The sequence below is a fragment of the Natrix helvetica genome (assembly GCF_964273705.1).
Source record: "Natrix helvetica genome assembly, chromosome: 2".
NCBI lineage: Eukaryota > Metazoa > Chordata > Lepidosauria > Squamata > Natricidae > Natrix > Natrix helvetica.
Window position 1 is genome coordinate 31,242,924 of NC_138552.1, and position 12,570 is coordinate 31,255,493.

A 12,570-nucleotide genomic window follows, 5' to 3' on the forward strand; every position below is an offset into this window, starting at 1 on the left:
CTCTTTCCATTCCAGGGTCAAACTGGACTGGCAGTTGGTTCTTCAATCAATCGGTCACAGTTATTACAGTCATTCACCACTGGTAATTCTTCAACACTTAAGTTTCCTCCATTGCATCAGTTAGCCAAGTAGTTCAGGGAGTAGCCAAAAAAATGGTATAGCACATATTGTTCTCTTCTAATCCTTGGTTTTCTTCCACTAATCCGCCATCTAAGGCAAGTCCAGCCTAGATGTTTCATAAGACCATGCCCATAAAAGGTAAAAGTTCTCCTTGCACATATGTGCTAGTCGTTCCAGACTTTAGGGGGTGGTTCTCATCTCCGTTTCAAAGCTGAAGAGCCAGCGCTGTCCAAAGACGTTTCCGTGGTCATGTGGCCGGCATGACAAAATGCCAAAGGCATACGGAGCACTGTTACCTTCCCACCAAAGGTGGTCCCTATTTTTCTACTTGCATTTTTTACATGCTTTCGAACTGCTAGGTTGGCGGAAGCTGGGAGAAGTAACAGGAGCTCACTCCATTATGCAGCGCTAGGGATTCAAACCGCTGAACTGCTGAAACTTCTGATCGACAAGTTCAGTGTCATAGCCCCTGAGCCACTGCCTCCCTCTGCCTGTTAAAAGTCCTGACTAAAACTTATTCCCCAAATGTGGAAGCTTATCCAACCCAATACAGCCTTCACTCAGCACTTAAACCAGTGAATAGTTTGAATTATTCATTCATCCAAGACAGAAAAGAAGCAAGATAGGTAGGAAGCTTCTTTTCTCCTAGCCTTTACATATTTTTATGTTGCTTTCATTCATGATCACAAAGACTTTTTCATCATAAAATAAAAAGGGGGAAATCTATTAGACAAGAGAAAACAATGCAGCTATTATGTCTTTGAATCTTGGTGTGGAAGAATTATCAAATGCCTTTGATTCAGGCATAATGAAATAGCAGCTTAGAATCTCTTTCTTTTCAATCATCCTCATGACATTTCTTTCAATTACCAATTCTGCTGCTCAGTTTGAAAATACTTCCTTGATTCCAATTCACTTCGTTGTTATTTTATACTGTAAAAGCCTCGGCCAAGCTCCAGCCTTCCTGATTACTAGAGATGAGATTCAATTAGTGCTAATGCTGATGTGGCTTCCCTGGCAGCGGGAGCTCCTGAATTTCCAGCCCAATTCCCTCATGTTTCTCAGAGAGAATAGTTCTTCATAAATCAAACTCTTTGCACTAGCCATTTGTGTTCAGCTATCACTGATATTTATTAGAATATATACTTAGAGCATTTAGATGAACCATTGAAAACATTTTGCGTCAGCTTCTCATTTGCAAACTGATATCATTTTTGTTGGATATTAATAAGGGAATTTATTTATTTATTTATTTATTTTATTAAATTTGTTAGCCGCTCCCTCTCCACAAAGGGACTCGGGGCGGCGTACAATAAATAAAACACATATTATAAAAAATTATACATTGTACACATGAATGAAGCCGAGGTAGGAAGGCTTCGCTCAGGTCTGCCATTATGGTGGGAAAAATTGTTGAATCTCATTGGTTGAGCCGTCTGACAGCTCCCTATAAAAGGGCGAGCTGTCAGACAGGCAAGTTGCTGGGTTGTACTGATCTACTGAATAAAGAGCTGTTAGTTGTAGAATCAGCATCCTGCCTCTTCTAGCTGCCTCAACATAACAGTTTTCATATCAGTATAAGACCAAGATACAAAGAAGACAGTTCCTCCTACATCGTTAGTTATGGTCTCCATTCACCTCTGTCTTCTGCTGTTTCTTTCTGCTGTGTAAAAGACTCGTGCAAAAATCCTAGCCTAACTATAATCAAGTTTTGCTTTTCCTTCATCTCTGGCGCATCCAGGTCTTACTTGGTTGAAGAGATCATCCTTTCTTGTACACATCTTATGATTTTTCAGTGCAAGTTATATATGTTTAAGACAGGGGTGTCCAAACTTGGGAACTTTAAGACTTGTGGACTTCAACTCGTAGAATTCCCCAGCCAGCCATTCTGGGAGTTGAAGTCCACAAGTCTTAAAGTTCCCAAGTTTGGACACCCCTGGTTTAAGACAATCAGGACCCACTAAGTGAAAATCACTTTTTCACCCCAGACAACTCTGGGCTGTAACTCAGACATCTGCTCAGGCTGACAGATGTGGACACTCATTCAAAGTTAAAATTTTGAGGGATATTTAAAACAACAGAGAGAGGGGGAGGGAGGGAGGAGGAGGAGGAGGAGGAGGAGAGAGAGAGAGAGAGAGAGAGAGAGAGAGAGAGAGAGAGAGAGAGAGAGAGAGAGAGAGAGAGAGAGAGAGAGAGAGAGAGAGAATACTTCCATACCTGTTCCTTCTATTCATGGGGGAAGAGTGGGTCTAGATTAACTGTCATTAGCTTCAGCTGACTTCTGCTGAAAGACAAATCTCTTTTTGAGCAATACCTCTAAAAATGCTGTAGAATAAAGATATTGATAAAACATCCATCTTTTGTAATTAAATAGTGTAACAAAACCTTTAAGCAAAATGTAAACATGCCAACAAAGATAGAAATATGTGGGGATGTATTGGACACATAATGGATTTTATAGTGTCCTGAAGGTAAATACAATATTTGGGAGTCAATAATCACATTTTAAATTGAAGGGCCCATGCCACACTGTCCCCAAGAAATGACTACATTCGAAGAGACCAATGCCACTTCACAAAATTACTGCCATGGAATATGTGCTCAGTCATAAACAGTGTAGGTTGATGCCCATCAGCATTTTCCTTCTTCCTGAGTTGGTGGCCATATTTTTACAGACAATATTGATCCCTCAGAAAATAGCAAAATAGGGTTTGGAGAATGACATTCAGTTGACAAACTTTGACTTATCTTGTTTAAAGCAAAAGTTGGCACTATTTTTGTGACGCAGCTTCTTTTCGTATTTTAGCAGCCAAACAATACAATGGCAATGTAAGTAAACAGTGCAGGAGGATGTGAGATGTTTAATCTTTTTTTCTCAGTTGGATGGTGACGGGAAAAACAAAGTCTACTATGTGTGTTATCTATGATTGACTTAACAAATTTCTTTTCTTTAGACTTCTGCTCTGGCAATCACAAAAAGGCTAAGGGCTGAATCTGGATCTTGGTTGTAATTGCTTATTCCTAGTTTAAAGGAAGGAGGAAAATCAAGTGTTGTATAATCTGGTGGATCATGATAATATGGAGACTCATCTTGAAAACAAGATGCACAGTCTTTGGGCATGCAGGAGAATACATAATACACTAATAATAAACAACAGACTGATGATAGGACAATTGAATATCTGGCCAGATCATGTTAACATTGCAAGACCCAATTGGTCATTCCCCTCCTTCTTGCTCTTCCAGTCTATACAGGAAAACTAACTTTACCAGCTGCTTCTTGTGTTGGCAGGTAGAGAAGACATGCTAGCTACTGCATCCAATCTGAGGTGGAGTTCTTACTAAAATGAAATGAAGCACTGGAAGCAGATGTGATATTCAGCAGGTTTTGACCAGTTCTGGAGAACCGGTAGCGGAAATTTTGAATAGTTCAGAGAAGCGGTAAATACCACCTCTGACTGGCCCCATCCCATCTATTCTCTGTCTCCCGAGTCCCAGCTGATCGGGAAGAAATGGGGATTTTGCAGTAACCTTCCCCTGGACTGAGGAGGGAATGGAGATTTTACAGTATCCTTTCCCTGCCATGCCCACCAAGCCATGCCCACCAAGCCACACCCACCAAGCCATACCATGCCCACTAAGCCACGCTCACAGAACCAGTGGTAAAAAATTTTGAATCCCACCACTGACTGGAAGGGTTTGGGATGCCTCAGATCAAAAGCAGCCATTTTGAACTGAATGTGGAAAACACACATGGGATGCATTTGTAATGGACTGGGAGTGGAAGGAGTGTTGTATCATTCATTAATGCACTGAGGAAACAGGGAAGGGTCCATGGCTGTGATGGTCCAAGCAGAAAATGTGGATTTGACCTAAAGATGTTTGAAAGTCAACCATTTGCACTGACATAACTTTCTCCCCTGAAGGATATTCCAAGAAGCCTGCAAAAAATCAGAATTAGGATCATATGCCCAGTGGGGGAGATTTGAGGTCACAAGGTGGTTGGGTTGTGCCTAAGAAAAAGGAGATTACAAGAGCGCAATGTGTGTTTTGCCTAAACGTATAAACAAATAGACATGCAAAAGCAAAATGTGGGGTGCAGGAAAGCAAGGGTAGAAAAGTATGGTGTTAGAAGGCTACAAGGAAATGACTCTGAACCATACAAACCCTAAGACAGGGGTGTCCAAACTTGGGAACTTTAAGACTTGTGGACTTCAACTCCCAGAATTCCCCAGCCAGGCATGCTCAGTTCCAATTTAAAGCGACAGCATTTGTTTTTCTCCTTTGCTGGGGAATTCTGGGAGTTGAAGTCCACAAGTCTTAAAGTTCCCAAGTTTGGACACCCCTGCCCTAAGAGGATTTGAGAACTGTGTGGCAGATGGTTTGAGCCCAATGAGTCCCACAGTCAAAGTGCTACAAAGTGCCTGATCCAAAAAGCAGTTAACAGACTTCAGCTCAGAAGTTCCTAAGTAAAACTATCTTGACTGAATTCAGGATGCATTAGAAGAAAGGGACCAACAAGTTGATTTGGGGTAAGAAGGAAAACCACCTTTTAATTCCTGTCGAAACTAGCAAACCAGATATTACAAACAAAAAACAGCAAAACAAAACATGAAAAAAAATATTATGAAAGGATTTCCTCCTGCCCTGGGAGGGTTCTTACTCTGTTGATCTGAAGTCTTGATTCTCCCCTACTTGAATTCGAAGATGTATCTTTCATATCCACCCGCTGTCTATCCCATTGTTCTTTCCGGTTATATATTCCCTCCTGTGGCCTTTTTTTCTGGCAGCAAAAGCAGTACTCATGCTCCATCCAGCAGCTGTGCATCCACCTACAGACATCAATCTGAGCAGATATTTAAAGTGATACATCATGAAGTAGCTACAGCAGCCACCTGTCTTAAGAGGCAGTTTGCTGTTTTCCAATGTGGCTGCTTAATGATCTAAATTATTCTAATCTTCAGACATATATAACTCAGGATTGGATTATGTTTCCCCTGGGTATCTTGACTAGGAGGATGACTCTGGAATCTTACACAATGAGTGATCTGCATATCATACAAGAGGAATTCCTTTTAAAACCTACCATGCAGGGAAAAAAATCTTCCCTTTTTTTCCCATCAGTTTACGTTAATGAAAATGAATGTATAGTATTTACAAAATGTCTTCCAAAGGAAAAGAACATTTTAGAGAAAGATTAATGTCTGGAATATGGTGCTTTCACACTTATTTACTGAATAGCCAAGAGGTGTGTCTTAATGGCCTATCTTAAATGGTATGATCCTTCTCTCCGGTGGCTTGCGGCCTCCCTGGCTCCCTGTGCTTTTGTTAAATCTTTCTATTGGCCTTTTTCAGACTGAGAATTGTAGACAGCCAGGGAGGATCAAAATGATGTAAGATGTGCAACAGAAAAAAATGCCATCTTAGCAATTATGATTTTAATGGTTGTAAGAGGCTTTTAGAAGTAGAAAAATAGGAACCACCTTTGGTGGGAAGGTAACATTGCCCGTGCACCTTCGGCATTTAGTCATACCGGCCACTTGACCATGGAGATGTCTTTGAACAGCGCTGGCTCTTCGTCTTTGAAACGGAGATGAACACCGCCCCCTAGAATTGGGAATGACTAGCACATATGTGCAAAGGGAACCTTTACCTTTTAGTTATTGTTTACATAAAATAAAGAAAGTAGAGGAAATATGAATGCATGGAAAAGTGGCCAAAAAAAAAAAAAAAAGATTTGTGGTTGCTGCAGACATTTACAAAAAGTTCTACTATGCCTGATCTGACTGTTCTTTCCTGCTTGCAGCATCTGGTAAGCCCAGCTTCTATTGATCCCATGGGGGGAAGTAAAGATGTCAACTAGGATGGAGACCAGAAATGGAAATGCCACAGAACCTCTCCTGTGAGTGTACATCTCATGCAGAGAGGCCTAATTTGTACTTTCCTGGACCAGCAGGGGTGGCTCTAACCCATTATGTGGTTGAGGCACTTTTGAACTGCAAAGTTAGGAAGTTGGGGAACTATTTTGCAAACTTTAGGTGTGATGTTTTTAAATTCCAGCTGTGTTATTTTCAGCTTGTGGCTTGGTCTAGTTTTGTACACCACTTTAAAACAAAATCCCTTCTACAGTATCAGCATCGCCATTAGTTTGAGACCATAATGTTTCTTATTGGTGCAGGTTTTTCCACTTCATTATTTCTTTCTGTGTAAGAGGACTACATAGTTCTATAACCCTTCATTTGTGAAATCCAATTGCAATAGTCTCACTCAGTTTAATATGTTACTTTTTGTAATATTTGTTAAAACCGGTGAAGAAAATGGAAGCTGTGAGTTTACACGAGATAATACAAGTTGGGATTCATAAGCGCCGCCTTTTTGCATGCCATTCATGCATAGAACTAAAAGGTGGATCAAATATCAAATAAATAAGATTTGAAATAGGAGACCAAACAGCTTGGTGTTTTCTCATGTGAATATATATTCACTGAATGACTTGGTGCTCATTTCCATTATATTTCAAATATAATCCTCCTTTTCATTCAGGGGCTCAAGGGAGCATACCTAACACTGCCCATTTCCTTCACAGCAACAACCATGTGAGTTGTTTGACTGAAAGAAAGAGAAACTGGTCCACCCCGCAAATTTCGATTGCAAACTGTCTAAGTAGAGTCTCAGTCTTCCAGGTCATGGTTGTCCCAGAGGTGCTTTTTCAAGGGCCTTTGGACTTTCTTGTTTTTCTTTAAAGATATTTCACTTCTCATCCAAGAAGCTGTGACTGGATGGTGGGGAATGGAAGGATTTATATTCCTTGCAGACAGTTGGTCATTTGCATCATTTTAGAGAGTTGTTGAGGCCACCTGGAGGTTAATCTGTTTCATCAGGGTCACTTGAGAAGTGCAAATGGGTGTGGAGCCTTCTTAGGACTGTGTGGTGGATTGATGATAGATGATGTTGTATTCCTCCCCCTCTGTTGAGAGAATGCTATTCAATTTTGACATAGATTGGCCTCTTTGACCCCTCTTTCAAATCATCAGTCCTCTCTGTCTAAAATGCGGACTTTGCTGTCTTCAAAAGGGTGGCCTTTGTCTTTTAATATAGATGGTCTGCTGAATCTTGTCCTGATAGGTTTGTTCTCCTATGTTGTGCCATGTTTGTGAAGTGGTCAAATGACCAACTGTCTGTAAGGAATATAAATATTTCTAGTTCCCATCATCCAGTGAGAGCTGAAGAAGCTTCTTGGATTGAAAAGCGAAACTTCTTGAAAGAAAACCAAGAAAGTCCAGTTGCCTCTTGAAAAAGCCCCTTTGGGATTCCATTGCAAAGGGCAAACTAGAATCAGTGACTTCCTGGCGCCAATCCCAACGCTGTACACTGGGTTTACGCACTATACTACTTGTGTCATGCACATTGTGCATAATGAGAACAAAAATATGATATTCTTGTTTTTCTCAAAGCTAGCTCATTCCTTATAGGTAGTTCTCAACTTATGACTGGTCATTTGGTTGTTTAGTGAACATTTAAAATTACATGGAACCCCCTCCCCCAAAATATGTGGATATTTACAATCCACATTTGAAGTTCCAACAGCCATCTCTCCCCCTCCATAATCCTGTAATCCAGGGGTGAAATCCAACAGGTTCTGACAGGTTCTGGATAACTGATAGTAGAAATTTTCAGTAGCTTGGAGAAGCGGTAGTGGAAATTTTGAGTAGTTCAGACAATCAGCATATGCCATCTCTGGCTGGCACCAGAGTAGGGTGGGAATGGAGATTTTGCAGTAACCTTCCCCTGGAGTGCGTGAGGAATGGAGATTTTGCAGTATCCTTCCCCTGCCATGCCCACCAAGCCATGCCCACCAAGCCACACTGTGCCTGCCACACCAAGCCCACCAAGCCACACCCACAGAACCAGTAGTAAAAAAAATTGAATTTCACCACTGCTGTAATCAAATTTCTGGTGCTTGGCAACCAGTCTGCATTTATTGCTTACAGGGGGGGGGGGTGGAGGTAGAGGGAGAAAGATGTTTGAATAGGATTGCAGCATCCTGTGATCATGTGACCACAATTTTCAATATTTTTGCCAGAAACTAGAGTTTACTTCTGGCCAAACAAAAAAGCCCATTACAGAGAATAGGTGCACTGAATAACCACACTGTTTGATTAAACCTCCATGTTTGCTCAATGACCCTGAAAAAATGTTGTAAAATTGAATGGGTCATGTGGATGCCCTTATCATCATAATATACAATAGAAATTCCAGGCTCCATTACTGTTGTGCATCAAGGGCTACCTATACTTTAAGGTTTCCAGAACTCATTCACTGTTCCTTGGGATGACTAGACACTATTTTTTCTATAGAAAATGTTTTTTTTTTCTTTTTGTCAGTTTGTTGGTTAGTATATTGCCTGCTTGATTCTTCATATTTTCATTTATCTCATAAATCACTTCCTTTAACTGCACGCCCTTCAGATGCTTCAGGATGACAGTTCCTAGAGGTTTAAGGTGATATAGGTCATGCTGGCTAAGAGGCATGAAAGCTGTAATCTTAAGACATCTGGAGAGCACCATAAAATCCTGTATTTTTGCAGAATCATGGCTATCAGTTAGGCTTTTGTAATTTCTCATTTAAGCTTCAGAAATTTTGTTTAAAAAGGCCAGTTCTGTTCATCTACGTACATCAGTTTAAGCCAGAAGATTCTGATGAAGTGTAAAATATTATAAAGTCTATTTTCAGATGCTTGTAGAGAATAAGGTATAGCACAATTACAGTGTCAGGCTTCCGAAAGATGCCCTAATTAATTCATGAGCCTCAAGCCAAGTTTCAAAAGAAATCCAGTCATTTATTAAGAACACCATTTCGGCAATACCCTATTGCAGTCAGATCTGATCTCATTTTAATTATGGCTGAACTTTACCCCTGTTTCCTCCCTCCCCTCAGTCTGTGTCATAAATCATATTCACCAATGAGGTGCACGCCTCATAAGCCTGCTGTAGTAATCTGAGATCCGACTATAGCCGAAGATATGTGTGGAGTGCACTCCTTTCCTCACCATGGCAACTTTATGAGTTGACATTTGACTCCACTCACTTTCTGATAGCAACCTATGCGAAGCAAAAACAATTTGAGTACAGGTGTAGGATTTAAGGCTGCCTTCTCTCCCCACCCCCGCCCCCCAGGTTTGTTTGGATTTTCTGCATGGAATTTTGCTATAAGACAATCAGCCTGTTTTTAATAGACATATGCATGCTCTATTGGGTGTTGTGTTTTAACCAGAAATAAATTGTATTGTCCCTCTCAAACAGGGAGAGAAAAGGAACAAAAAACTCCCCACTATACCAAAACACAAAATTCAGCATAATCTGGAGACAAGGCTCTACCGTTATGACTCTACCCACCCAACACCAGCAATACACAATTCACACTTTCTTTCTTTTGGTTAGGCTGGTTCATCTTGCCTGAAAATGTAAACAATACCAAATCTTTCATAAGTCTTATTGAGCAAGTATGAATTGCAAATTGCAAATCTGAGAGGCAAACTTTCTGTGCACCAGATGTGAATAGAAAGTCATCTGCTGAAGAACTTCATGAATAATTTTGAATAAAGAGGATTTTCATGATCTGTTCATGATCAAGTTGGGAACATTACATTTATCTGCTGAATAAATTATTCATTGTGAAGTATTTGCTCAGTTTCATCTGTGAATGCAAGAGAGTCATCCAGATGTGCCTTGCTGTCGTTGTACTTTGAAAAATAAAAGCTAGAACTTTATTTCAATCTGAAATGGAGGACAAAAATTGGAAGTTTTCCCAGGAGTTATAAGTAATAATGGGAGCATATTTAATAATTATTGTTGTTGTTTCTTTGGGGTGTTTTATCCATGCACATTTTCCCACACTGTACTTTGTCGTCTTTTCAGATTTAATGCCCTTTGTTTAGCCACATGGTTTAATTTAATGCCATAATGCTTGCAAGTGTTCAGTTATCCATGCAGCTTAACAATATATTCCAAAGCCAATGTTAACCTTTTGATTTATAGCAGTAAATAAACTAAACATCAGTGTTCACTTATTGTCATTGTTGTGTGGGGCTCCCAGGAATCCCAGGCATGAATATCCTTGCTGTTTGCCAAGGAACTACATCCTGGTCCATCATTTACATTGCAGTCATATAGGTACACATACATTAGCCTGGTTGCCCAATTCACCAATATTTCCAGATGCACAAAATACATTGAACTATGAACTTACCAAAACAGCAGTTCAATAACATGCTAAGCAGTAGTGGAGTACGACCGGTACACTCCGGTATGGGCATACCAGTGCCTGCTGGGAGCACAGGTCCTGTTCCGGTACAGTGCCCCGGAGGGCCCACCCACCCACACAGTTTCAGTTTCAGTTTCAGTTTATTCAATTTATAAACCGCCCCCTCTCCCCGAGGGGACTCGGGGCGGTGTACAGACAGAAATAAAATATACAATAAACAACAAAAATACAAAACCCCAGACAAACAAATTGAGCACAAAGTCTGTACAATAGTCATAAATTAACTAATGATTAAAACCAATTAAAACCAATTAAAATACCCCAGAATTTAAAATTTTAAAATACCGGCCAGTTAGGTCGGGATTAGATTATGATTATGATTGCGATTGGGCCAGGCCAGCTAATTGGAACAGGTGGGTCTTGAGTTTCTTACGGAAGGAGCGGAGATCAGCAGTAATTCTAATATCGGGGGGGAGGTCGTTCCAGAGAGTTGGGCCCATCACAGAGAAGGCCCTACTCCTGGGCACCGCCCGCCGGCACTGCTTAACGGATGGTACCCGGAGGAGTCCCTCTCTGTGAGAGCGAATTGGTCGCAGGGATGTGTGGGGTAGGATGCGATCCCGCAAATAGCTAGGTCCTGAGCCATGGAGCGCTTTAAAGGTGATAATCAATACCTTGAAAAGCACCCGAAAAGCCACAGGTAGCCAGTGCAGCTCGCGCAGGAGCGGTGTTATATGGGAGTACCTAGTACTCCCCATAATTGTCCGCGCGGCTGCATTCTGGACCAGCTGCAGCCTTCGGGTGCATCTCAAGGGAGCCCCATGTAGACAGCATTGCAGTAATCAAGGTGGGACGTCACGAGGGCATGAGTGACTGTGCGAAGGGCATCCCGCTCCAGTAGGGGGCGCAATTGGCACACCAGGCGAACCTGGTGGAATGCCCCCATAGCCACGGCCATCACATGGTCATCCAGCAACAGCCGGGTATCTAGGAGGATGCCCAAATTGCGCGCCCTATCCACGGGGGGCAGTTGTTCACCCCCAATGGCCAGAGATGGAACCCACTGGCTGAAGCGGGGCGCCGGTAACCACAGCCAGTCCGTCTTGGAAGGGTTGAGCTTGAGTCTGTTCTCTCCCATCCAGACCCGGACGGCTTCCAGACACCAGGACATCACCTCGACGGCTTCGTTGGGGTGATTCGGGGTAGAGATGTATAACTGAGTATCATCGGCATACAGATGATACTGAACCCCGAACCCTCGAATGATCTCGCCCAGTGGTTTCATGTATGTGTTGAACAGGAGAGGTGAGAGGACCGACCCCTGCGGCACCCCGCACGTGAGTGGCCTCAAGGTCGACCTCTGCTCCCCTGCCAACACACATTGCGTCCGACCGGAGAGGTAGGAGGAGAACCACCGCAGTACGGTGCCCCTCACCCCCATCCCCTCCAGCCGACGCAACAGGATACCATGGTCGATGGTATCGAAAGCCGCTGAGAGATCTAATAGGACTAGGATGGAGGAGCAACCCCCATCCTTCGCCCTCCAGAGATCATCCACCAACGCGACCAAAGCCATCTCCGTGCTGTGACCGGGCCGGAAACCGGACTGGCGCGGGTCTAGATAATCAATTTCCTCCAGGTGTCGAGGGAACTGTTGCACCACCACACTCTCAACAACCTTCGCTAAGAAGGGAAGGTTGGAGACGGGACGATAATTGGCTAACTCTACTGGGTCCAGAGAAGACTTCTTAAGCAGGGGCCTCACCACTGCCTCTTTCAAGACAGCTGGCAAGGACCCGCTCTCCTTACCTGTATTTGAGCCAATTGGGGCTTCCGCGCACGCGCACGGAGCATACAGTACCTGCGTGACGCTCCGCCGAGCAGCTGAAGCATCACGGAGCAGAGCAGGCAGTAAGTACTCATGTGCGTGCTGCGTGCGTGTGTGCTGCACACATGCATGTGGTGGATGCCTGGCCCCATTGCACCGTACCAGTTGCAATGGGATCTGGAACCCACCACTGATGCTAAGTCATAAAAGCTCAATTCATGATCATTGTTCAAGCTTAGCATGGTGTATGACTATATCTGCTATGTGAGATTTAATCTAATTGGATTAAGTAAATTGCATATATAATTAAAGTTTGGAATTCACTACCACAAAATGTGGAGCTGGCTACCTGGTTGGCT